Consider the following 27656-nt stretch of genomic DNA (forward strand, 5'->3'; position numbering starts at 1 on the left):
TAGAGAAGCCCCTGAAGTTCTGTTGTTGACAGGTGATGGGAGATCAGCATCCAAGTTAGCACACCCTGTCTGTACATTATATAATAAAACTTAATATAGTTTATTTAATCACATAGTATGATGCATATAATACAAGTACACACACACCTGAATGTATTATGTAATATTGTAAAGAAAAACCCACTTCCGGGGCTGAGTGGTGGTGTACCCAGTTAAGTGCACATAGTACAAAGCACAGGGATCTGGGTTCAAGCCCTGGCTCCCCATCTGCAGCGGGGGGGATGCTTCATGAGTGGTGAAGCGGATCTGCAGGTATGTATCTTTCCCCGTCTCTATCTCCCCTCCCCTCTGAATTTCTCTCTGTCCTAGCCAATAAAAATGAGGCGTGGGTGGGAGAAGGAAGGCCACCAGAAACAGTGGATTCATAGTGCAGACCCTGAGCTCTAGTGATAACCCTGGAGGGGAGGGGAAAAAAACCCACTTCCTTATTTATTTAAAAATCTTGGTGGAGGGGGATGTGCCTGTCTGTCTTGGTTCCAGTTCCTCCCTATCTTACTGTGATTGAAGAGGTGAGGAGTATCTTGTTTTGTGGGAGGACTGACAGGTGTCCAGGCTCTGAACCTGCTGTGGCAGGTGTCTCCTGGGCCCTCTGTGTTTCTGGTTCCCTTGCAGAAAAGAGGTGGGACTATTTACCCCAAGCCCCACAGAAGCCACTGCCACCAGGGACCTCAGAGGTCTCACTGGCATGTGGCCCCTGAGTCCTTCTTGAGACAGACTGTGTGATCCTTGCCAGTATGACTGTGTTGAGATTGGCAGCTGTCTCCTGGGCCAGCTCTTCCAAGCTGGGGGAAAGCCCAAATGCTACCCTTTCGTTAAGGCACCTCTTGATGTCCAGTACACAGAGAAAATGCATCTGATCTGCACATTGGGTTTTACTCTGATGTCATCCACTAAGACCTGAGGAGAGAGGACTGTTTTGCACCGAGTTTTGCTCAGACCAGGTTTCATCTCTCCCATGAAAAGCAACAAGCACAAGCTTTCTCTTGCTCCATCTTCCCACTTGGCAGCCACTGTTTTCTGTGTCGAGTCTCAGATTTCCCAGTGTGAGTGTCTGGGCATCCCCTCTGCCCTGTCACCTGCCTGACCACTACCCCTCCAGGCTACTGACTCAGCTGCCTGTTCTTGGCTGCATGCCCGCTCACCTGGAAGTCTCACCTGGAAGGGGAGGATTCCCACAGAACATGGGAGAAGAGAGGGGCTTTGTCCACCCCTCTACTTATGCCACCCCCCCAAGTCTAATGGGGGGGTAAATAGTGGATAGCTAGGTGCTGTTCCTGTTCCTCCTGTGTGTCCCGTGGTCCTGGGCAAGTACTGAAGCCTATGTGTCTCAGTTTCCTCATCAGTAAATCCAGCCACCTTGGTGATGCCGAAGCTTGGGGGAGTTAGGCCATCTAAAGCATCTAGAGCAGTCGCTGACTCATAAAAAGCGCTGTAAGGGTTTTACCTCTGATTCTGTACCTACCCACCCAAAGCAGTTGAAGATGGAGTATCTGCAGAGAGGCTTCGCAGTGGCCAGGAGGAAGGGGATCCCTGGCTGTGTTGGCTGTGGGCCTCTGTTCCCCCGTGGCTGTTGGGTTGTAGACCTCCACTAACTAGATACCCCCAGGCGGGACTGTCCCAGCTGCCTTGACCAGAGGGAGCCAGGGACAGAGAGGAGAGGCCTGTGAGGGTGGGTCTGCATGGCTGGCTGCCAGCTCACTAGGAAAGGTCTTGAGCACCTAGCTGAAGACAAGACATGTGAGAGCTGGTGAGGCTGGGGAAGTCCCCACTGCGTGTGGCTTCCTCCCACACTGGCTGCTTCCCTGGGTGCTGGGGTTTGGAACAGCTCTGTCAGACTCATGAACCACTGGGCCCTTTCTACTTGAAGTCATCCTGGAGTGGGGAAGGCCTATTGAAGACAACAGAAAGCTGTGGAAGCCGTGTGGGCTTGGGGTGACGAGAAGTGTGAGGGCCAGTCCTGAGCCTTTCTCTGGTTGGGCACCCTGTAAAGCCTGAGAGCACGTGTTTGCTGCTGCCCAGGGTGCTGGCAAGTCTCCGAGGCTCCTTCTGAAGTCCCCAAAGAGGTAGGGTGAAAGGCGGCATGTTGAATAGCATGTGGCCTAAGCTTTTTCTTAGAGACTGGCAAGATGCCCCCACCATAGCCATGTCAGTCAAATCCATAAATAATTTTTATTCTTTGAAGTTAAGTGCCTTCAATTGGCTGTTTTAAGCAGCCAGGCCAGAAGGCTAGCATTCTGGCCATGGGAATGTTCCCAGCAAGAATTTGGAAATCTAGATGTTCAGTTAAGGTGTTCAGTTAAGGGTTAATAACTAAGGGGCCTGGTCTTGGGCAGGCCTGGAAGGAGGAGGAGTGGCAGGCAGTCCCCCTGGGAGGCATGCAGGTTGCCTGCCCTGCCCAGCTCACCTGCCCCAGGAAAACACCATTACACATCCAGGTGACCTCACTGCGCAGGCGGGCATCAAGGCAGCTGAGTCATGATGCTTTCAAACCATATCCGCAAGGAAAGGTTTGTGAGCTGCGGTCATGTCTTCTCCCCGTTAAAATTAGTCTTGAAGAAAGAGTGAGGTGTGCCGAGTTTATAGTGTGTCTATTATAGGCCTCCTGCCCCCTCCTGTGACACTGCCGTCCTTGGCGTGCGGTTTTCAGTTGTAGGCCCCACGTCCAGGGGAGGAAGCAGAGTGACACTCGGGCACACATTGCTTATTGTTTTTCAATAAGCAATGTGGCTGGCAGGAGGGGCTCAGCGACTCCCTAGGTCACACAGTGGCCTTGGTGGCCTGTCCTGCCTGCACTCTTCTGATGGCCTTAGCATCTCCAGTGATAAAAGAGCAACTAAAGGCAGGGCCCACAGCAGAGCCTCTGCCCCACTGACATGGACAGTAATGTGACTTGATTGGCTTCTGTAGAGGTGTGTGTGTGTGTGTGTGGGGGGGCGCTTGCGAATGACTGCTTTTTGTCTCCCCGCCCACAGTATTGGACTTCCTGGGAGTGGTGTAGATGAGCCAGCAGACTTTGGTGTTAAGAAAGGGGCTACTAGGGAGTGAACCCCAGGAACAGTTTAGCAATCACAGAGCTGGGGAGGGACGGTGAGGGCTTGCTACTTCTCATGATTGTGTGAGCAGGGACTGGCCAGCTGCAGGCTAATGGCTGTCACTAGCTGTCACTCTGCCTGTGCTCACCTGATCCTGGGAAGGATTTTAGGTGGTGCTCTCAGATAATGTGTTAATTGAAAAGAGGCTTCCTGGGGCTTGGTGGTGGCACACCAGTTGAGTACACTTTTTACCAAGTGCAAGGACCTCCCCACCTGCAGGGAGGGCTGCTCTGAGCAATGAAACCATGCTGCAGGTGTCTCTCCTTCTCTCCTATCTCCTCCTCCCTCTCCATTTCCCTCTGTCTATCAAAAAACAAAACAAACAAACAAAAGGGAAAAATGGTTACCAGGAGTGGTGAACTGGTTGTTCAGTCCCTGAGCCCCAGTGATAATGCTGGTGGCAATAATAATAATAATGTAATAAGTACTATTCTTTTTAAAATTTATTTTCCCTTTTGTTACCCTTGTTTTGTTGTTGTAGTTATTACTGCTGTTGTTATTGATGTCATTGTTAGATAGAACAGAGAGAAATGGAGAGAGGAGGGGAAGACAGGGGGAGAGAAAGATAGACACCTGCAGACCTGCTTCACCGCCTGTGAAGTGACTCCCCTGCAGGTGGAGAGCCGGGGAATTGAACCGGGATCCTTAAACGCCGGTCCTTGCTCTTCACGCCACGTGTGCTTAACCTGCTGCGCTACCGCTTGACTCCCACTGTTCTTATTTTCAAAGCAGCTTCAAAAGGCCCAAGTGGTCCAGATGCGGACTCACATACTCACCTGGCTTTGTGTGCTCCCAGGTGGGGGTGTAGAAGTAAGCCCCAGCTACATGGTCTCTCCTCACTTCCTTAGCCCCATCTTTCTAGCAGTGTTGGAAAGGGAGAGGGATGGTGAACTGAGACCTTTAACTTCTCTGTGAGCTGGGTGAAGATGTGGGGGATCTTGGGGTCATGGGGCCCCAGAGGGTGGAGTGGGGCCAGTCTGCCTCATGCCTTCTTGTGGGAGCTTCAACCAAGAGAAGGGGGTCTGACTGGAGCTCACCAGTGGGAAGCAGCCCATCCACTTGAGACTGGAGTGGGGAGAGGGTGCCACCCAGGAGGCCCCAGAGGAAAGAAGGCGTGTCTGCCTGCATCTTGCCATCTCTGGGGACTCAGATGATTGTGTGCCAGCTCGAAATTGGATTAGGGTTTTTGTCCTCCAAGGGCCTTCTGCTCTATCCAAATAAACAGAATAGAGTTACTTTGGGCCACTGGCCAGACTGGAAATATTTCAGATCTAGTGACTTTTCTCTTCGGGTCGCTTCACTCTAGAAGGTTTTGACCCGTATTCCAATTTCCGAATAGGAAGAGCAGCTTATTTCTCAGAGTGGCAAATAAGGAAAAGAATGAAACATCTCGAGTCTCTGCTTCCAGAGGCTCCCCCGGGAACGACATTTTTATAGACACCAGACGTCCTCGCCTGCGCTGGCCAACTTTCCATCCCGGGACGGCGGGTGTGTGAGAGCTGCCCCCCTCCCAGGCCTGCTAGAGCCTGAGCTGGGCCAGCACCTGCCCCTCAACCAGCCTTCCCTGGGGGACCCTGTGCCCTCTGCTCTCCCTGCCTCCCCGTGATTTTGGGCTCACCCTGGGGACTTTCCTTCTCAGATCCCCAGCTCAGCATTTTCTTGATTGAAGTGCAGATGTTCACTTGGAGTGCACTGAGGTCTTAGAAGGTCACTGTGGCCATTGGGTTTTCAAGGAAGAACGAAGTGCTTATCCTTGTAGTTTAAAGTCAGTGGAGACTGTGTCAATTTCTGCCACTGTTCAGACAAGCCCATGCTTTTAATGCCATGAAACACCCCATCTCCTACTTTCTCAATCTCTAAGGACATATACTCAAAGGAACCTGTTTACGATTTGCACCATGAAAATTTGGAATCACTGGGGAATATGCGGGGCTTAGGCTCTGGATCCCTGATTGGCTTTCTCAAGTCCTGGCACGTCAGTGTCACACAGTCAGGGTGTGGCCTTGCTCTGCTGTCACTGTGTCTTCTAGAGTGGAAGCAGGGCTCAGTCGTCTCTCCCTGCTGCCTTCGAGACCCAGAACTGTCTCTGCAGGAGTCCCAAGAGCCTCATATGGCCCCTGTGGCACTGCTGACCTGCTGACCTGGCAGGCCAGGGTAGATCCAGTGCCGATACCAGGGAGATGCCTAGACAGTGGAAGCTGCCATGCTGAGAACCATCTCCCATTCCTTTGCCTTCCACTCTGCCTTTCTGGGCGCCGGACCAGTGACTGTTGATAGATAACTGGGACTTTTTGGGCCAGGGAGAGAATTTCCCACCACGGTGCGAGTGATGGGCAGGCTGCTGTTGGCTTCCTCACAGAGAGAAGCACCAAGTACCCCCCAGCCTTTCCTTGGCAAGGCTCTTCTCCCTGGGGTGTTGTGGCCTTGGCTCCCCTTTGAGAGACTCAGCCATAGCTCAGGGCTTGGATGTCATTTAGCGGGGAAGCAGTGGAGAAGGAGTGACAGTGGCTTATGACGAGCTTTGGATTCAGAAAATTACATGATAATGAATTCCAGCGATGCCAGGGTAGCTCTTCCGTGCTGCCCCCTCTGCAGCCTTGGCAGAAACACTTGCCAGTCATTTGGGCACTACGAGTGGCAGACCTGCTTGGTTTCCCCAGGTCAGACCCTATCCTGCTGTACTGGTCCTGGGGCCCCTGTTGAAATCCTGCAGCCGTGTCACACCCCCTCATTCTCACCACCTCCAGCTTGTCCCACTGCCAGGCATCTGGGTGAGAAGTCACCTTGGGGCTGGAGGAGGCTGGAGGAGCTCAAGTCCCCAGACTCACACCCGAGGGGCCCTGCACACTCAGGACCACTGTCCTGAATCTCCAAGGTGCTGACTCACTGGAGGGTGTCTATTACGTCACCTGGGCCCGGAGGGGTGAGAGCAGAAGGAAAATATGGGCTGGTGGCCAAAAGGCACACAGAGCACACAGTGTCCCCAGTGCTCGGCTGGCCGTCCTGACAAGGCCATGCTGAGGGCAGGGCGGCAGGAGCTAGGGAGTCAGTGGAGAGAGGAAGGCACTGCCAGTGGGGCGGGACCTGCGGTGGGGTGGGAGCGGCTTGGAGAGTTAGAGGAACACACAGGCTTCTGTGCAGGTGGCTTAGAGGGGTGCAGATGCAGAACAAGTTTCTTCCAGAGGACAGAGCCCACCTTCAGGCCTATTCAGGGCAGACTGCAGGGAGTTTGAAGAAGCCCAATAAGGGGGTGCCTGGAGCTGTGTCAGGATCATGGCGTTAGGAGCTCACTTCTGAGCCCTAGCTCCCTGAGGGCTTGTAGGACGGAACCCTCTGGCATCTCCCTGCCTCTCAGGTCTTTGATCTATAATGTCATACCTGCAGGGTGCTATCATCTTTTCCAAGGACGCTCACTCCCCTTTTCTTGCCCTGGCCTCCTGGAAGACCCTCAGCTGATGGGCTGCAGTCAGAACCCCCCTCCTGCCTGCTCCCTGTGCATCCAGACCCCCTGGCCCACCTCCCTTGCCCTGTGCTGTTTATTCATAATGCATCCATGCGGGGCTGGGGAGTCCTAAATGCAGCACTGCCACAGTGGAGTGAGCCAGCTGCCCTGCTCGGACTGAAAGTCAAGTGCAAAGCCTCCGCTGTACTCCCCAAACGGTGCGTGGCACCTCAGCTCTCTGGCCCACCCTCAGTGTCAGGTGGGGCTTACCCATCTGACCACCTGGCCTAGTCCTGACTGTGTGTTCAGTTAAGAAGGTCTGTTTCCACCCACCTACTCCCCATCTTTTTTTTTTTTTTGCCTCCCGGCTTATCCACTGCTCCTGGCAGCCATCTTTTTCTGTTGTTGCTGTTGTTTTCGCTGCTGTTGTGGTTGCTGTTGGATAGGACAGAGAAATCGAGAGAGGAAGGGAAGATGGGGAGAGAAAACCCTGCAGACCTGTTTCACTGCTTGCAAAGCGACCCCTCTGCAGGTGGGGAGCCGGGAGCTCAAACCGAGATCCTTGCGCCAGTCCTTGAGCTTTGTGCTATGTGCACTTAACCCGGTGTGCTACTGCCTGCCCCCCGCCTGCACACACACACTCCCCATCTTTAGATGCCTTTGAGAGAGAAGGGAACCCCCCCCCCATTTGTGTTGCTGTTCTGAGCCCCTCCACAGTAGTCCAGGGTGTGGTGGTGAAGTCCCTTGAGAGCTCATATTACATGTGCCCTCTACCTGCTGTGGGCTGAACCAGCAGGCAAGGCTGAGTGTCTGATCCCTGGTTAGATCCCTGGTTAGTCTCTGTTTCCATAACAAAAAATTTACCCCTTTGGGTGACAGCCCCCTGGGTAAAAGGGCTGATAAGCCGACAGTGGCGGCATCGTTCACTGACCGTGCTTCTGAACCGTCAAACAATCAGAGCGTAGTTCAGTACTTTCAGCCCGCAGATTGCTCTGTTCTTTCCTGGGTCTCTCACCTGAATCCTGTGCACCCTGCCCTGTGGTTGTCAGAGAGCTGGATTCAACTGGGGCTTCTCGGCACCATCTTACAGTTGAATGTAGTCAGGGTGAAGCCCTCTTGCTTCCCAATTTCAGTGTATCACTCAGTCCTCAAACCTCTGCCCCAGGGGGCAGGGGAATATTATGCAACAGACTCATCATGCCTGCTTTTAGGTCTCAAGTTCAGTGCTCAGCACCACCATAAACCAGAGCTGAGCAGTGTCCTGGTGCCTTACTCTCTTGCTCATAAAAATAGTCTTTAAGGGAGTTGGGCTGTAGCACAGCAGGTTAAGCGCAGGTGGCGCAAAGCACAAGGACCGGCATAAGGATCCCGGTTCGAACCCCGGCTCCCCACCTGCAGGGGAGTCGCTTCACAGGCAGTGAAGCAGGTCTGCAGGTGTCTGTCTTTCTCTCCTCTTCTCTGTCTTCCCCTCCCTCTCTCTATTTCTCTCTGTCCTATCCAACAACGATAACAACAATAATAACTACAACAATAAAACAAGGGCAACAAAAGGGAATAAATAAATAAAATAAATATTAAAAAAAAGAAAAAAATAGTCTTTAAAAAAAAATTAACCCATCTTCAGGGGAGAAAGCTTCAGATGTAGTGAAGCAGTGTTGTAGATGTCTCTCTCTCTTTCTTCCTCTCTGTCTACATTCAAACTAAATAAAATGTTAACAGAAATAAAGCGCTTAATAATGAGAAAGCGTGAAGGAGAGAGAGCCAGAGTAATTGTTCTGGCGTATATGTTGCCAGGGATTAAACTCTGGGGCCTCAGAATCTAGCATTTGCTCTACTCCTGGTCATCTCCTGAGCTGAATGAATTATTTTTCTTTGGAAGATTAAATTTATCTAGGAATTGGACCAGGGAGATAACACTGACTTTCATGACTGAGGCTCTGAGGTCCTAGGTTCAGTTCCTGGCACCACCATAAACCAAAGCTGCACAGCACTTGGTTGAATGGAGCCCCGTTCCTCTCCCCACCCCGGGCTCCTGTTGGCAGACATGACACTGAGGGCTGAGTCTGCAGAGTCCATGCGGTCAGGGGAGACTGCTGTGTGGTTCAGATTTTGTGGTCAGTTCTCCACATCATTTTGTGAGTCACGCTGGGAAGTTAGTCGGTTTGGCCTCCGTGCTTCACAGGTCAGTGCTTGAAATGCCAGGAAGACATGTAGCCCTCTGCTTGGTGTGAAGAGTGTGTTCTGGATTGATTGCCCAGCTTGGCACTGGGAGTGACGGATATAGGACTCTGGCTGAGGGCTTCCTCTTGGGGCCTGCCCTCTCCCGTCTGTGCTGTGGGGTATCCTTCTCCCCCCATGGCTGTCTCTTAGGTCAGGGAGATACTGGGACAGCCTTTCCAGGCATCTGTGTTTGCTGCCCGTGCCATTTCCCACCAAGTTGCAAACTATTGGTCAAAACTTGGAGCTGAAATCCAGGCTAAGGAACCTCTGGAGTTGGTCCGAGGAATTAGCCCCGGCACATAGTACACCTAGCGGCCAGGCTTTTGGAGGTGTGGGGGCAGGATTCTTGAGGGTAGGGGTGGTCCCCTCATCTAACTTGATCACCCAGGTGACTTAACTGTCCTTAGAAAAATTCAGTTTAAATCAGATTTAATCTGTGGTGCCCCCCGCCGTGACGCACCATCTACCATCCAGTTTCTTTTTTCATTAACTTCACCCTCCGATTCTCTCTGCTTCCTGGGTGGTTTGTTTACTAGTGGGGACTTGTGGCAGCACACCTCCGTCAGCAGACAGAGTGGAAGCCATCGCTTGTGCCAGCTCCTCACCCCCCAGTGATGGGCACAGGGCTGGGCTGCTCGGCCCATGTCCCAGCTCCCAGTACCATCCGTGTACCCACTGTGGGCAAGGTTCAAAGCCGGCTGTGCCCCTTAAACTGCTGCCATTCCTGTTTCCTCTCCCTAACTGCTTCTTTGGCAGCTTTCACTTCTCATGTAGGCAAGTCCCAAGCTAATATTTATCCGGCCAAGTATCTTAAAAATGCTGGAGTGCTGAGTATTTGTAGAGAACTCTTTTATCAGTCTGTGAAAAAGAGTTATTGTTGGATTGATAAACTGAGGCACTGTTTACAATCACTGTATTGTGTTTGAACTTGCAGTCTTTAGTTCAACAGTTAGGTTTTGTTAGCAGATGGGACTGTTTGGGCTGACCTTGTAAAAAGGCCTTTGTCCATGGGGTTTGTGTTTGTTCCTGGCAGGCTCCTAGCATGTGTGTATGGGCAGGAGAGTGTCTGACTTTGGGAGTCTGTCCGTCCATTGGTGCTACACTCTGGTCTTGTTCTGACCATTGGCTAGCATTTGTATGTGGAACCCTGGCTTTCCATTTAAGGGTGGAGGTACATGGGTTGGGTAGTAGCTCACCCAATCAAGTTCACACATTCCAGTATACAAGGACCCAGGTTCAAGCCCCTGGTTCCCACCTGCAGGGAGGGAGCTTCATGCATGGTGAAACAGTGCTGCAGGCCCCTCCTCCTCTCCTTCTTTCTCAATTTCTTTGCCTCTGTCAAAAAAAAAAGAAAAAGGAGTATCTTCTTCCAGAGCAAGGCAAGACAGACTGGCTTCTGGCTTCAGAGTCCAAGTCCTCAAAGACTTAAAAGTGTGTTTGAAAGCAAAAGTGAAAGAAGTAACAGGAACTTCAGGTGGGTGGTATCATTTGGGTGCTCAGGCAGTCGTAGTTCTAAATAGGCACTGCCAACAGTGGACTCACTCGTTAGAAGAAGCTTAGGGAAACTTCCTTGAAGATGCGATTTCTAGCTTCCTAGGATCTACCTGCTGGTCTCTTTGACCGTGGAGTGGAGGGAGGGAGGGGAGGCACAGTGGAGGACTTCCCTTGGACCTCAGCCCCTGTCTGTCTTGGGACAAGTGGGGGTGAGGGGTGGGCCCAGCAGAGGTAGCTGAGAACTGCAGAATGGCCTCCAGGGAAGGTCACAGTGATGGGCTTGACTGGAAGAGGGGTAACAACTACCCAGGACAGCAGAGGACTCTAGGCTAGGTGAGAATCACTGCCCTGGCTTAGGGGAATTGGAGGCCCAGGCAGGCTGCCTGGAGGCAGTGGGGCCCCTGTCTGACGTGGGAATCTAGCTCCACCTGCCCGGGTCTGTGGGGTCACATTTCTGCCCTTTTGAGACCTCACTCAGGACCCAGCACTTCCTCCTCGATCAGCTGACTTGCCCCGCCCTGCTGACTCTGTTCATCCTTTCTTCCTCTCTCTGTGTGTCTTCTCTTTCCGTCTCTGCCTGCTTGTCTTCCTGTCTCTCTGCCTTTGTCTTTCTCCTCCTGACCCCTGAGCTGGACTGGGACGTTCCCCCTCCAGTGACTGGTGGCTTCAGTGGGAGTTCGAAGCAGGCTGTGTCTGCCCACAGCCTCACAGGCTCCCAGTCCTGCCCGAGTGCCAGTCCTTGTGGGTTTCAAAGCTGCGTCTGAGAATTGACTGTTGACTGAATCGTTTGGTGGTAGACTGAGGCTCCACAGGGAAAAGCCCTGCTTTCAGGGGAGCCTGACTTTCCAGGTTGTTTGCTAACTCTGTGCCTCATATGATGTTAGTTTACTCCTTACTAACAGGGACCATCTCCCACATTACTGAGTGTACATTTCAGTGGCAGAGAGCTCATTCTTATTGTTGTGCCCACCATTACCCCTGTCCAGCTCTAGAGTTTCCTGACTCCTAAACTCAGCCCACTTCATTTTTAATACAGTGCTGGGGAATGAACCTAGCTAACCTAGGTGCTAACCTCATACAGCCACCTTGCTGTTCCAATTTTTACTTCATATTTTTAGGGAAAGAGAGGCAGAGGAGAGGTAGGGAGAGACACCAGCCCACTGCTCCACCATCCAAAGAGTTCCCTAGAGGTGCTGGGGGTGGAACCCCAGGCTCCTTGCATTGAAGGCCTGTGCTCCACTGTTAAGCCACCTCCTGGCCTCCCTTACCCTCCTAGTTACTTGCAGTGCCTCCGATCAGTCTTGGCTGGTGTGCTCTGTGATTAGCGCGGTGTGCTCACCTGCTGTCTTCCCACAGGGACTGTGGGACATGAACCCCATTGTGTGGGGGCTTCTGGGGAGACCAGTGCACAGGCAGGATGCTGTGGATTCCTGGGTGGAAAGTATGATGCTTAAAATGGGACTTTCATTTGAATTACTGTTTGTTTCTAGCAAGATTGGACCTAACACTTTCTCCCATTCAGTTTGGTCTGTGATGATGCCTTCTGTCACATGAAGTTCACTCACTCACATAAAGTGAATATGGTCTGTTGGTCTGTTTGTGGGTGTTGTTGTTGTGTTTTTTTTTTTTTTTTGGTGGTGGTTTGTTTCTTTCTGGTGCCTCAGAGCAGCTTACTCTAATTGTTTTTCTGGGTTTTAAAGATCCCCCTATTTTGGTTTATGATCTTTCATCTGGCTCAGCAGCTAAGTTTTACTCTGTGGGGAAAGAACATCAGTGTTGGCTTTGGTAATTCGGGTCTTTTTGGGGGGGGATGGCACCCTGTGTCTCTGGAGCTCATTCACAGCCCAGCCACAGTAGGAATTGCCTCAGCACTAGATGGTTGGGGAACCAAGTCCTGAGAAGCTGGCTGGTCTCCCAGGAAGAGACGAGGAGAGGTCTGTGGCTCCTGGCTGGCTGTGTGTACATCTGCACAGCCTGAGACAGGCCCCTGTCCTGTACAAGTGTGTGCTTCGGACCAGCCAGCCAGCTCCTCTGCCGGTGCCCACCTGCCCTCCAGGTGCCGGGGAGTCCCACCCTGCACTAATTCTGGACCCTTTCCCGGGGCTGGGTGTGTTTTTGGCTGAGGTCTGGCGCTGACTGGAGGCATCGTTCCCGCCTGGCTCGCAGATGGTAATCTGATCCTGGAGGGCAGTGCTTAGGCCGGTACGTCAGCACCCACAGATTAATGAGTTGGAAAGGCGCCTGCTGGTGTTTTGGGTTGAGGCACCCGAAGGAGGCCCTTGGTCTTGAAACCTGGTACTGTCTGGGCTGTAGGCAGGGGTGGATGTCATCTACCACCCAGGCATGAATTAGACCTGATCCCATGTGGCCTTGCTTCAGAGCTTGCCAGGGGGTGGGGGGGTAGGGGGGACAGCTCTGTCTTGTCTTTCGTGGCCTGGAGAGAGGAATATGGTTCCTTGTCCTTCCTCCTTGATCTACACTGTGCCTGGGCAGTGGGCAAGGACCCTGGGTCCCTGATTACTGTACCTTAGGGGAAAGAATCTGAGGTAAACACTGCACTGGGCAATGCAGTTAAAGGGGAGCTTGACTTCAGCCCTGAGAGAAGACAGTAAAAACAGCAGGGCAAAATCTGGGCTGCAAGGGAGTGAAAGTTAGGGCCGTTGCCACAAAGCCTGTGATTGTGTTTGGGAGCTAGAAGTTCCATGCCTGGAGAGAGTCGGAGCTAATAGCCTTCCTGTGCCAAGTTGTTTAGATGCTGCCTGCTGCCCTCGTGGGTGCCATACGGCTGGCTCTTGTCCTGTTGGGTTGGGAAAGCTTCTGAGATAGTTTTTGGGGCCGTGTTTCCAATGCACAGCTAGGTGGGTCTGCCCATAGCTCGTTGTGTTTACAGGGGCTGGGGGCTGATCAAACCTGCTCTCCCCCACTTCGGGCTACCTGATGTCACAAGTCCATGGTGGCACTGTTTTGGCCACCAGAGATCCAGCTTAGTCATTGTAAAGCACACCTCAGTGTCATGCCACAGACTGAGATCTTGCATTTGGATAGGGTACCCACAAAATGTACTTTTCTCCCCTCTTTTTATTTATTTATTTATTGTTGTTGTAGTTATTATTGTTGTTGTTATTGATGTCATCATTGTTAGGACAGAGAGAAATGGAGAGAGATGGGGAAGATGGGAGAGAAAGACAGACACCTCCTTCACCGACTGTGAAGCGACTTCCCTGCAGGTGGGGAGCCAGGGGCTCGAACCAGGATCCTTAAGCCAGTCCTTGCGCTTCACACCACATGCGCTTAACTACACTACCGCCCGACTCCCTATTTTTATTTTTTTAAGAACCACTACATTGCCAAAACTTCCTCCAGGGCCTTAGCATTCCTGTGTGTGGTGTACCAGGGACTCAGTCCTGGGTCATTCACATGGCAAACCTGGCACCCTCCCTGGAGAGTATCTCGCCAGCCCCTAGAATCTTTCCAAGACAATTTACTGTCTGATTCTTAGATCACAAAGTAGCAGAAGGAAGCAAGCTATAAGCCACTGAGAAATGAAACCTTCCTTTCTGGATTCACCCTTTTAATAAAAACAAAACAAACAAAACACTCCTCGTATGAGAAACACAGTGTGTGTTGATTTATCACCTGCTTCCTGCAGGTAGGCAGGTGCCGCCTCACCCGCGATGCAGGTAGTCACAGCACAGTGTGTGCACGCAGCAACTTGGCCTATTTTAGTCGGTCTTCCTCTTCTCTTTTGTTTTTTTTTCCTTGGGCACTCAGGTTTCTTGGGGTGTAATAGTCCTCCCTGTGGCTTTGTTGTCTCACTATAGCTTTCAGAGTGTGGAATTGCAGGGTGAAGAGTGTGCATATTTTAAGACGCCATGATGTTTAGTGACGGGGCCCCCAGTTTCCAGCAGTCACTTCTGCCTCTGCCCAGATAGGCATAGTCAGCTTCTGGGTAAAAGTAGCACTCATCCCAGAGACCCACAGCTCACTCTTTCAGAGTATAGAAGGATCAGTCCTTTAAATTCCAAGCTGGGAGGCAGGAGCAGTGCATCAGACTCTGGTTCAAGTCCCCGGTCCCCACCTACAAGGGCGGCTATGCTTCATGAATGACGGAACAGTGCTGTGGGTGTCTTTCCTTCTCTCTACCCCTCTCCCCACTCCTCTCTGTCTCTATCAAAAAAACAAAAAATTGGAGGGGCAGGCAGAGAAATGACTACTTTTTCTTGGTCAGCTGTGGACCTGGGACATGGTCCACACAACAGACTGCCCAACAGGTACTGTCTGGAAACAGTCTTTACTGGTGGTGACACACCTACTGTGAGACAGACAGAACTGGTCTGCGAGACAGTTGGTGGGGCAGCTGGAGGGCAGGGAAGCTTCATGAGACCCTGTGGAGTAGCCTTTACCCAGACTTTTGGTGGCTCTGCAGGCTGGAAAGAAATGCAGACTCGGGAGTCGGGCTGTAGCGCAGCGAGCGGGTTAAGCGCAGGTGGCGCAAAGCACAAGGACCGGCATAAGGATTCCGGTTCGAACCCCGGCTCCCCACCTGCAGGGGAGTCGCTTCACAGGCGGTGAAGCAGGTCTGCAGGTGTCTATCTTTCTCTCCTCCTCTCTGTCTTCCCCTCCTCTCTCCATTTCTCTCTGTCCTATCCAACAATGACAACAACAATAATAGCTACAACAATAAAACAACAAGGGCAACAAAAGAGAATAAATAAATAAAATAAATATTAAAAAAAAATTTTTTTTAATTAAAAAAAAAAAAAAAAGAAATGCAGACTCTTCCCTTCTCTGTGGTATTGTTGAGCCCAGGTGTGTACCCAGAGCAGAGGGAAGGATGCTGGGCTTGTTGCACTGTTTCAAAAAAAACTTAGGGGGTTGGGGAGATAATACTATCATTACACAAAGACTTTCATGCCTAGGCTCAAAGGTCCCAGGTTCACTCCCCAGCACCACCATAAGCCAGAGCTGAGCGGTGCTCTGGTGGGGTGGGTGGGAGAGAGGGGGTCTTAGGGATTGAAAATAAAACCCTTGATGCCAGGCTTCAGTTACCAAAACTTCACCGTATTAGGAAGTCTTGATTTCATTTTAACATTTCTCGATCGTATTTTATTTTATATTTGCTCCCACCCCCCTCCTTCCTTCTTTCCTTCTGTTTAATGACAGAAGGACATTGAACACAGGCCCTTATGCATGCAAGCCCTGCCCTCTACCTCTGAGCCACTCCCTGGCCACCATGCTTACCCCCTTTCAAAGTGTCTCCATTTGGATTTACCTGACATGTGCCTCCCTCCATTTAAATAATCTGCTAGTCAGACAGGAGAGTTGTTTCCAGTTCTTACTATCACTGCCTGGCATCCTCCTTCGCCTTAGGACAAATTCAGCCTTTACACACAAGCGCCATTGAAGACTCTCCTTTGGCAGTGTTTTGTGGTATTCCTTAATTATACCACTGTCTACTAGGCCAGTGCTTCATTATGTGTACATTATGAGATGAGCCGGTAACTTTTCTGAGTTTCCTGGCCCCAGAAGAAACGCAACAGTGGGAGAAGCACTAGTCGATCCTAGTCCTGTTGGCGGTGGCCCCTCACTTGGCACTGGAGGCCGGTCCTGATGCACACTTTCCCGGACAGCCAGGATTCCAGGAGCTGTTGCCATCCCAGAAGCTTGCCATTGTTTCTGTGGTAGCCCTGGCTTCTTTGACTTGACTTCAACTCCCAAAACAATGCTCAAGCTCTTAGAAAAAAATCCCTCCTGCTCTTCACATTTAAAACCGAAAAGCCACATCCAGGCCGGAGGGACCTCAGCTCCTTTCTATAAACAGTCACTGCTGTGAGACCCTTCTCCCCCACGAAGCGAGAGAGAGAGAGACAGAGAGAGACACAGAGAGAGAGAGAGAGATCCAGTTAGAGTACAGGATTTGCATGCCTGAGGGCTAAGTTCAGTCTTCCATCCCACAAGCCAGAGCTGAGCAGCGCTCTGAGCCCTCCTCTCTTACCAGAGTAAATCTTAAACTTTCCCCTTCCTCAGCTAATTGTACAAGTTAAAGACAGCTATGTAAAGGTCAGAGGTAACACATGAAGGGAGAAGAGCTTGTGTTTTCACAGAAGAGAAGTACTGGGATGGGTGTTTTCTTGGTGGGGGGCATTTTTTGTGTCTCCTATCATTTCAGCTTCTCCTTTATGCTTTCTGAGCCTGAGGTGCTATGTCTTATTCTTCTTCATGTCCAGCAGAAGACAAAGAGGGGTTCCGTTTAAAGAGGTGCCTGATTGCAATCCTAGTGCCTTTCCCCTTAAATTTTAGGAAGTAAAACAGAAGCGCTTTGATTTGATCCAATATTAAAAATATCTGTCACCATGTAAAAGTATCACCAGGGTTTTCCGACTTAGTTTCAGCTTACTATTCTCTTTTCTTTCTTTTTCGTTCCCTCCCTCCCTCCCTCCCTCCCTCCCTCCCTCCCTTCCTTCCTTCCTCCCTGATACAGAAATTGAGAGGGAAGGAGGAGAGAGACCTGCAGCACTGTTTCACTGCTCATGAAGCTTCCTTCTGCTTGAACCTGGATCCTTGTGCATTGTGATGTTTGTGCTCAACCAGTTGTGCCACCCCCACCCCCACCCCCACACATCCTCTTTGCTTTAGCCTGGCCTGTGCTTCTTGAGGACACAGAGTAGCAAGGGTAGTTTGGATTGCTGTTGGAGCAAGACATGTCTGTGTGTCCGTTGGAGGACATAAGGCCCCAGGGGCCTCTCCCCAGACAGCGCCATCATTGGAGAGGAGCTGACATCTGTCCAGCTCCTCCTGAGTTGGGTCAGAAAGGGAACTGACCTAGTGCTTTTCAATCACCGATTCCTCCCACTGTCCTGCCGTCTGTCACCTCTAAAGAGATACAGGTCTCAGATGCCTTGGACATGTGCGTGGTTGGGAGGAATCCACAGGCCAGCCCTGTCCCGACGGCCCTGGGAATTCTTGGTGGGGAGCCCCCAGCTCTGGCAGTGGTTCTGGTGTTCCTTTTGCAGATAGAAAAGTGGCCCCAGAGTTAGGCCACCTAGCACAGGGACAGCATTAACCTGCTGCTGGGAAGCCTTTCCACCCTCTCACACTTGACCCCTGGCTTTAGCATCCAGAAGGTCGTCATCTTGGGATGCCTCGGAGTGCCCTTTCCAGAGGGGCAGCTGCAGATAACGCTTTCGGTCCCAAGTGGCTGCTTAAATTAACCCTTGGGTGCAGAAGGAGCGTGAGGTAAGGGCTCATGCCATCCTTGGCCCGTGTGGGAGTGCTGCTGTGTGCCTGTTCCTCACTCCTGCTGCACCTAGATGTCTTCATCTGTTTGAGGTGTGTGTGAACCCCTGGCCCCCATGTGTGTCTGCTGGCCCAAAAGTCAGGGACCCTGTAGTGGGCCAGTTCTCTAGTTTGGGGACAGAGGTAGTTTGCCGGTTGTTTTGGTTGGGGGTGGGCACCACCAGGGATCCCCCACCCCCCGGGCTCCATGTCTTTCACTTACTGCTGAGAAAGCAGGTGGAGGAGGCTCGGCAAACTAGCTCACCTGGAGAGTGGTCTGGTTCTGCCACGCTCGTACCCACCCGACCCACACTGCACTGGAAGAGACCTGGGTGCAATGGCGTCTTTCCTCCTCTGCCTCTCTCTTCTAGCTGAAGAGGTGGACCCAGTGCGGTATAGCCCCAGTTACAACAAAAAGAAAACAGAAAACTGGCTGAGCAACGATCTGCCCTGTTCTGTCACAGTGTGCTGCACTGTGTTGGCGACAGACACTGGGCAGTGAGTGCCACATAGGCAGGCAGATGGCGACAGCATAGAGCACGTGTGACTGTGCGCTCTGTCAGGCTCCAGGAGCCCAGATCACACCTGAGAGCACTGATTTGTACTGCATTTCAGTCAAGTGCAGTAATTCTGAGCTCGTCCGTGTAGGCGTAGAGCAGCCACTGTGATTAATCTGGAGGGTGTGGTAACTGTGAAAACAACAGTTCATAAGTAGTGTGCGTACTTAGAAATTATTTTTGAAATTGCCATGAGCCAGTCTTAAAGCATAAAGAAAAAAAATCATCTTTCCATTTTATAGTTCAGTTTCAGGTGCAGGAGAGAAGTGGAGTTTCTCTGAGGCTGGTGATCATCTTACCCTTCTCTAAAAGGGAGAGCTCCCTGGGCAGGGTGTGCGCTCTGTCAGGTTCACGGCCCAGGTTTGAACCCCAGCTCCACTTGAACCTGAGTCCTCACACAAGGTGACGTGTGCACTCTACCTAGTGAGCCCAGCCATTCTTTTCTCGTTTAATGGCGGTAATTATGGGGTAGCCTGGCTTTCGTCTTTTGTGCTTTTGAACCTGTCCTTCTAAAACCGCTCGATTACTCGCGCTGTTGAGGCCCGGGCCTAGTTACTGGCGCTGCCTGCTGTGATTAGACAGCAGGTGGACTGACCAGCTGCCACTGAGTCTGCGGGTTCCAGAAGCAGAAGAAACGGGCCACCTTAGGGGATACCTAGGACAGGGATGAGGCAGTTAGGGGCAAGAGCACCAGGGGTCACATCCCCACCTTGGAGCCTACTCAGGTGGGTGTGACACTAAGCAGTCACAGGCCCAGTGAGCACTGTAGTGGGAGCCTTCTGCAAGAGTTAGAACCTGGCTGGCTAGTACAGGATCTCTGAGCTGGGGTGTGAGAAGGCTGGGGAGGTGGCCCTTGGGCACTGTCCCTGTGGGGAAGAGGGCCAGGCTGTGTAGTCGATAGAAGTCCAGGAGGAGGCTGGGTGCTGTTGCTGGTTGCTGGGAAACGAATCCATTGAGAAATACTTTAATTAGACCAACTAGTCGCAGTGTAGCAATATTTTCATGTCTATACTCCCTAGGGCCCCTTTCCAAATTTCTTTTGATTCTGTCTCCTTAATAGTCAGAATATTTTACACACAAACACACACACGCTCGCACTCCCTGCCAGACACACACACACACACACACACAGCCAGATACATGCACACTCACACAACCATGCACACACAGCCAGAAACACACATACATAGCTGCATCTGCGGCTGACATCAAGGTCTCAGCAAACTGATCAAAAGGAGCGGGAGGACAAAGAGACCTTGTTTTCTGAAGTGTCATTCAACTGTCTGGACACAGAACTATCAGAGGTCGGGTCACTACAAGACTCAAGTCCTAATGAGACATCTTATTTTATTTTATTTTTTAGCCACCAGGGATCTTTTTTTAAAAAATATTTATTTATTCACTTTTGTTGCCCTTGTTTTATTGTTGTAGTTATTATTGTTGTTGTAGTTGGATAGGACAGAGAGAAATGGAGAGAGGAGGGGAAGACAGAGAGGGGGAGAGAGTTAGACACCTGCAGACCTGCTTCACCACCTGTGAAGTGAGTGACTTCCCTGTAGGTGGGGAGCCAGGGGCTTGAACCGTGATCCTTATGCCAGTCCTTACGCTTTGTGCCACCTGCGCTTAACCCGCTGCGCTACCTCCCGCCTGACTCCTTCCACCAGGGTTCTTACTTGGGCTCAGTGCCTAAATGATTCCAACACTCCCAGCTGCCATTCTTTTCTTTCCTCTAAGTAAAGGGAGAGAGACACAGATAGGAAGAGAGACATCGCAGCACTATTCTCTCCTGCACATGCTCAGATCTGGCGGCCAGGGCCTTGAACCCAGGTCCTTGCACAAGGTATTATGCACTTAACCAGGTGTGCCACCCCGCCCCCCACCCACACTAGATAAGCTTCTCTAGTGGTAGTGTGTGTCCACACAGGGGTGTCTGAGAGTGCAGAGGAGTGGGCCAGTCCCACCAGGGAGTGGCAGTAGATGTGTAAGATACAGTGCATGTCTCCTGCTTGCCTGTGCTGTGTGAGGTGTCACGGTACAGATTACTGAGCTGCCCCAGTAAGCCAGGGTCGAGTCCAGGAGTCCATTTGTAGATTCACACCCTTGGCGTCCTGCTTCAGACCAACCCATTTCAGTTCATTCAGGCAACCAGAATAGAAAACCACACAAGGGGTTTTGGAGGCAGCCGACTCTGCTCCTCATACATCTGGGCCTGAAAGTCCAAGATCAGTGCTACAGCCTGTTTTCTCTCACAGGGCTCCCCACTTCCCAGCCAGTAAGTCTCGCTGTGTCTGAGTGTGGTTTTTATAAGGCATCGATCCGCTTCCTGAAGGCTGAATCCTCGTCCATCACCTTGACGTTAGGACCTTCACATGTGAAGGCAGAGTAGTCACTCAGACCATGGCTCACATGATCACTCACACACACACACACACACACACACACACACACACACACAAACACACACACACACACACCCTAAAGTCCAGGCCCAACCTAATGCAAGGTTTTATTCTGTTTCTTGAGTGAGCTGCAGAAGCCCAGTTAGGCTTCTGTAGGTGACAGGGCCCCTGGAGCTGAGGGCTCCTGAGGCCAGGGAACCTTGCCAACTGCTGCACACAGTAGGAGTTTCGTAGTTCTTATCAGATGGCTTAGTTTGCATCTCTTACTTTATTTTTCTTTTTTTTTAATATAAAGCCATGTTTTCTTCTAGATATTTAAATATACCTCCCCCCCCCAAAGATTTTAAACTATCAGTTCAAGTTCTCTATAGTCATAGGACTATTGAAGCTGTTTGTTTTATTTGGTAGATTGTGTCCCCCCCCCCCTTTTTATTAGAACAGAGGAATTGAGAGGGAGGGGAATTGAGAGTCAAGGGAGGGTGGGGAGAGGGAGAGAATGAGAGGCCTGCAGTACTACTTCACCACTTGTGACACTTCCCCTCTTCAGGTGGGGACGTAGAGCTTGAACTTGGGTCCTTAGGCAAGGTAATGTGTGCCCTTTACCAGCTGTGCTACTGCCTGGCCCCCGACACTTCAAATTTTAAAGCAGTTTTAGGCTAACAACAAAATGAAACAGAAGTAGGAGCTGGGAGATAGCTCACCCTGTAGAGCACATGCCTTAACCATATTCAAGGTCCTGAATTCAAGCCTCTGTGACACCACATGGGAGCTCCATGAATTGTGCTACAGTGCTGTGGTGTTCCTCCCTCACTCTAAACATGATATAATAATAAAATTTGCCCAGGGAGACCACACACACACACTTATGCAAGGCCCCAGGTTCATTCCTTGGTGCTATGATTTAAAAACAAAAAAAATTTTTTTTTATCAGAAAGGAGAAATGTTGCTTAATACTAGCCCATCTATCCTCACACAGGGAGTCAGCCTCCTGCACCATCAACTCCCCCACCACACGGTTCCTTTGTTGGAACCAGTGAACCAAGACTGTAGTCTTACTGGCCTCACCTAGAACCCAGATTTTACACTAGGGTTCACTGTTTTTGTGAACCCCAGGGACCTCGCACATGCACAATCCCACAGTCCCCTGATGCTAACTTTTTCATCATCATCATCATCATCATCATCATCATCATTGCCACCAGGGTTCCAGGGTGATCTGGGGCTCAGTGCTGGCACTGCGCACCTACCTGGTGCATTGCTTCTCCCATGTGGTGCCAAGGCTTCAGCACGGGGCCTTGTGCATGTTAAGTTGTGCACTCTACCATCTGGGTGAGCTGGCTTCTGGCTTCTTCTGTTGCTTTTCAATCAAGCTTTTCATTTTCTTATTATGTTTTTTTCCCCTAGTTTTCCCCTTTTGTTGCCCTTGTTTTATTGTTGTTGTAGTTATTGTTGTTGTTGTTATTGATGTCATTGTTAGGATGGAGAGAAATGGAGAGAGGAGGGGAGAGAGAAATGGAGAGAGAAAGACAGACACCTGCAGACCTGCTTCACCGCCTGTGAAGCGACCCCCCTGCAGGTGGGGAGCCAGGGGCTCGAACCGGGATCCTTACACTGGTCCTTGCGCTTTGTGCCATTTTTAACCCGCTGTGCTACCACCCACCCCCCCTCCCATGATTAGATTTTACACACACACACACACACACACACACACACACACACACACACACACACACACACACACACACACACATATATTGCGCTGTGGTCCAAAAGCTGGCCACCTTCACTTTATGCTGTTATCTGGGTTCCTTGGCTTCTGTGTCTCCAGCTCATGCAGAGAGGGCGGGGGGTAGGGGCGCAGACAGCAACAGAGAGGACTGTGTCCAAAAGCGTCAAATGGTCACCTGAGGTTCACCATTGGTGGTGTTTTAGAGAGATGTTGTAATGGACTTCTTGAGAGCAGGGGTGCTTGGGGTGTACAAGCAGCTGTTGCCACCAAGCAGTCACCACAGAGCATTTGTTGCACATTGCGTCACCCTGTGTGCGCACCATGGTGGGGACCTAGGAGGAACAGGACAAGTTAAAGTCACAGCACAAACATGCACACAGTCCCCTCTAAGGCTTTTCCAGGCAGCATGTGAATCTCTGAATTTGTAATCATTTTCCTTTCAAATGTTGTGGCTCTTAACAGGAATCTCAAGCTCCAACCCAGACTGGGGGGTGGGGGAGTGGGTGCCTATCACAAAGGACTCTGCATTTCACTTTTTGATGACATTGAACTTAACGGCCAGCTTTTCCACATAGCATATTGGAGGAAGTCACGTGTTTTGGCATCAGTTGCCCTTAAATTAGAAACAGGACAATAGAGGAAGTTGTTGATTGGAACAATTGTAGTTTCACTTGTCTGAGTGCATCTGCAAATTATAACCAAATTGTTGTCACTGAATGCCCCCAACAATCACTGGGACAGTCTCCAAAGGGAAATGTTTGGTTTTTTTTTTTTTTTTTCTCCTGTGCTAGGGAAAACTAGTCTTGGGAGATTTTTTAATAACATAGGGAGACAGGTCATAATTGACGCTGATGTTCTCTTAGAAAGTATGTCCACATTTTCAGCACTTCAAGAAGAGGCTCTTAGGAATTCAGAATTGCCTGTGCTTCTGGGAAGATGCGGTTCAACCTTTCTTCAATTGCTTCTGCGTGTCACGTTTTAGCTCAGGCATTTTAAATCAGGGACTTGAGAAGAAAGCGTTGTAATGCTTTCAGATAGTGTAGTTAATGCTCTGACATTTGGGCAGAATAGCTTCCTTGAACAAAACAATGTGTGTGCTCTAAGACGATGACTTCCTAAGATGATGGGCATCATTTCATAGCCACTATTTGGTGGCATCCGATTGTGCCTTAAATTGATGACACCCACTGGGCACCCTGCTGCTTGGCTAATGGAGAAGTCACCCTGGGCCTTGCCTCCTTGGGTGGCTTCCTGTTCTCTCAGAACTGCTTTTTTTTTTTTTTTTTTTTTTTTTTTTTGGTGGTAGAGCCCCAATGCAAAAGGGCCGTGGAAAGAGAATCTGTGGGGGAAGGACTAGTAGGAATAGATTTCAGACTTCTCTTTAGTCTTTGTGTCTGGGAAGATAGAGTCCACCCATATGCTGTGTGGCTCATTGCTGAACAGGTGCTCATGGCCAAGTTGAGTTTAGTCTGAGAGGGACTGCTGCCATTCCCCTCACTCCATCCTGTGCTCCCTTAATGTCGGAGGAAGTGAATAAACAAGTTTTGTTGTGATGAGTTTGATACGACTGTAGTCCCGTTGTCCATCCTCAGGTAATCACAGCAGACAGTCAGTAGGGTTCACTGGATGGAGAGGACTATAGGGGATTTTGCCCAATGCTGGGAATGTTCTGTGTCTTGATGCAATTCTGCCAAAACTGGTTGAAAGCCACCTTTTCACTATATGTAAACCACAACCTGAGTAAACAGAAGGGCACCAGCTAGAAAATAAAAAGGAGCAACTGTCCTGTAAGGAATTATTTCCAGGGGAGCCGGGTGGTGGCACACCTGGTTGAGCGCACATGTTACAATGTACAAGGATTCAAGGTTCAAGCCCCTGGTCCCCACCTGCCAGGAGGAAAGCTTCACAAGTGGTGAAGCAGGGCTGTATGTGTCTCTCTGCTTCTCTCCCTCTCTATCAGCCCCTTCCCTCTCAATTTGTGCCTGTCTCTATCCAATAAATAAAGACAATAAAAATTATTGTTAAAAAAGAAATTATTTCCAGGGGGTCAGGCAGTGACACAGTGGCCACATTAAGTGCTCACATTACAGTGCACAAGGACCCAGGTTCAAACCCCTGGTCCCCACCTGCAGGGGGACAGCTTCACAAGTGGTGAGTAGGGTTGCAGGTATCTCTCTGTCTCTTTCCTCTCCTCTCAATTTCTCTATCCAATAACAAATAAAAAGATTTAAAAATAATTATTTCCATAGTAAGAGCTGTTCGAAAGCAAATAAAAAGAGAAAAACTCTCATTTACAGTGTTCACACCACAAAAAGAGACTTAGGAAGAAGATTCACAAGAAGCATGCAAACCTGTATGAAGATTTGAAGTTCTCCCCACCCCCCGAAAGTAGTAGACTTCAGCAAATACGAGAGAGTCCTCCCTTCTTGGACAGGATGACTCAACAGTCTTCCCAAAGCCAATTTGTAAATTTCATGGTCTCTAAGTATAAAGATAAGATTTTCCCCAACCAGTTAAGTTCTTAAAATTCATATGCTCATAAAGTTACAATAAGTACAAGTACAAGAATAAACCGAGAACAGCGTCAACAGAGCTGGAAATGTACTAAAAACATCTTTATTCTCCCAGCAGTGTGTTGTCAGGCTCCAGCAGAACAGAATAGAAACCCGAGACTAACCCCCAGCACAGGGAATTTGGTAGATAATAAAGCAGACGTCTCAGAGTGCTGGGAATAAACCCTACTGAGACAGCAGCTTGGCCACTGGGAAAAAGTATCATCAGTCCCTCCCCTCACACCACGCACAGGAATATGGATCAGAAGTCTACCCATGTCAGTCTCTCTGGGAACTGAAAGCTTCATGGAATGTTCTGTAGCCATCTGCAGAACCTGACCAGGAGTCTGTGGAACATGCTGTCTGTTCTCAACACGCCTGCCATGTTTATCCCCTGTGCTGTGGGTGTGGGAATCCCTCCTTTGGCTGTTGCTCGAACAGAAACTGAGCTGCTGCTTCTGGCCTTGACTCCCAGACCTGGCTTCTCCTTTCACATTGGTACTGCACAGGCTGTGTCCCCGTGGTCTCTTTCCTCTCTCTCCTCAGTCCTCCTCTATTTAGGTGCAGCCTGGGAGGCGGTAGAGCAGGTAGAGCCCGGTACTTGCAAGCATGACATCCTGAATTTGACCTCTCATATTGCATTTACCAGAAGAATGCTGTATACACACACACACACACACACACAAACACACACACACACACATCATGTATTGGATAGAGACAGAAATCGAGAGGGAAGGGGGTGATAGGAAGAGAGACAAAGACACCTGCACACCTGGTTCACCACTCAACAAAGCTTTCCCCCTACAGGTCAGCACTGGGGACACCAACCTGTGACCTTGTGCATTGTAACATGTGCATTCACCCAGCCCCTGCATCTCTATTGTTAATAAATAAATCCTTTAAAAAAAAAAATCTGACCACACATACTTCCTCATTGACTATGTGATCGAAATGTGATGCTTATTATTATTAAAGATTCAGTTTATGATAGAGGCATGGGGGTTGGGGGGGGGGGGACTAGGGCATCACTTCAGCACATGGGATGCCAGGGACTTCTTGCTTGTAAGTCCAGCCACTGTGTTACCTCCTGGACAAATGCTTATTTATTTTGAAATGGTTTTGTGGCATCTGCTAAAATGCTTGTACAGTCCCCAGGGCTCTGCAGAAAAGCTTTTGGAAACAGTAGCTCTGCCAAGTGGTGTCCTGCTCCACAGCAGCTGGTATTGCCTCGCCAGCCCCCTGACTTTCCTGTTTTGTTTTTGTGGTTTTTTTTTTATTTCCATCTTTTAAAAAATTACTAGTGATTTAATATTGATTTACAAGATTGTAAGATAAGGGGTACAATTCCATACAGTTTCCACCACATCCCATGTCCCATCTCCTCCATTGGAAACTTCACTATTCTTTATCCCTCTGGGACTGTGGGCCAAAGTTCTTTTTGGGGTAGAGAAGGTGGAAGGTCTGTCTTCTGTAATTGCTTCTCCGCTGAGCATGGACACTGGCAGGTCCATCCATACCCCCAGCCTGTTTCTGTATTTCCCTAGTGAGGTCCCTTGACTTCTCAGTGGGCATTGTCATTCACTACAGCTGTATTTCTTTTGCCTGCAAGGTTATTGCTGGGGCTCGGTGCCTACACTATGAATCCATTGCTCCTGGTGGTCATCTTCTCCCCTTGTTGTTATTGGTGTTGTTTTTGGAGGGCTCAAACTGGGATCCTTGCATGGGTTCTTGGCTCTTGGCACTCACTATGTGCACTTAACACCTGGCCCCCACTACAGCTGTATTTAAACTTACTATATGGAACTCGGTTTCAGCACTTCTCAGACGCTTCGTTTGCCCTAGGAAATTGGATTCAGTGGGATCAGGGTTCCCTCCTTCACTTGAGTTAATGTGAGACATTTGTTAAGGTGACACACGAGCTGTGAGGCGCTTGGTAACTGTTGTGCTGACTAACTGCTGCTTAAAAATTACGGCCATGAGATGCTAACAATATTTGTCATTTTCATCAATATAGATGACAGTGACGTTACCTGTGTAAAAGCCACTCACTGTACCCCTGCACTTGCACTGCTTGAGGAAGGGAAGCCTGCTGTGTTAATGCCTAGACTACTTGAATAACAGGTAAACCCCACCTCACCTTCATGCCATTTCGCAAGGGCTAACCTCAGACCACACCCTGGTAGCTGGTCGCCCAGATCCCCTGGGTGTGGCTCTTTTAGGTGGCTGGCAAGGTGGGGTGGCTTTCCAGTGTAGACAGCCCCCTAGCAAGTACAGCCAGCAGCTTATCACCATTCATTCATTCTTTCTCTCTTTCATTCATTCAGTCATTCAGCCTCTCAACAGCTTCACTGAGTACCTGCTGTGGCAGGCACAGTGAGCAGTGTGAGAACAGGTGAAGTCTCACACCCTCTGTACCACAGGAATGGCAGGACTGAGGTTTGATCTAGACAAGTCTGTAGGGACTTACATGACCTGGACTGAAAGTGTGTGTGTGTGTGTGTGTGTGTGTGTGTGTGTGTGTGTGGCGGGGGGAGGGGAGACGGCAGAGAGAGAGCAGGTGTGGCCATGTTAGTGGGAGACATGTGTCAGGGGACACGGGCACCCTGCCTTGGAGGAGATTCCTTGTCTGCCCCTCCTCGGAAACAGTGACATGCCAGGAACTTAACCCCCTCCCACTCCACCAGTTCTCCATCACTGTCAAGCCTCCGTCCAGTCCAGGTTGGTGTGGTGTATAGGTTAGAAATGCAGATCCCGGGGCCTTGTCGGCGGAGGGCACTCACCTTCCAGCAGGCAGCCCTGACTCTGGGAGACAGATGGGTGGCCCAACACTCCA

The 27656-nt window shown here is 50.3% G+C and overlaps 1 protein-coding gene and 1 long non-coding RNA gene across 4 annotated transcripts in view; both read left to right on the forward strand.

Annotated features, from left to right (window-relative positions):
* LOC132539866 (uncharacterized) overlaps positions 1–27656 on the forward strand; it is a 490646-nt gene that overhangs the window by 281337 nt on the left and 181653 nt on the right. Inside the window, exon 2 of the long non-coding RNA XR_009551133.1 lies at positions 7896–7965. This is a non-coding gene — a long non-coding RNA (uncharacterized LOC132539866). The remainder of the gene's footprint in view (positions 1–7895; positions 7966–27656) is intronic.
* Positions 1–27656, forward strand: part of SLC45A4 (solute carrier family 45 member 4) — a 97535-nt gene that overhangs the window by 22274 nt on the left and 47605 nt on the right. The window contains exon 2 of one of the 3 annotated variants that reach the window (XM_060195923.1): positions 26838–26944. The exons of the other annotated variants lie outside the window; for them this stretch is intronic. The gene's annotated coding sequence lies outside the window, so the exon portion shown is untranslated. The remainder of the gene's footprint in view (positions 1–26837; positions 26945–27656) is intronic. 3 annotated transcript variants of the gene reach the window in all.

The sequence above is a fragment of the Erinaceus europaeus genome, chromosome 8 (genome assembly GCF_950295315.1).
Source record: "Erinaceus europaeus chromosome 8, mEriEur2.1, whole genome shotgun sequence".
NCBI classification, from domain to species: Eukaryota; Metazoa; Chordata; class Mammalia; order Eulipotyphla; family Erinaceidae; genus Erinaceus; species Erinaceus europaeus.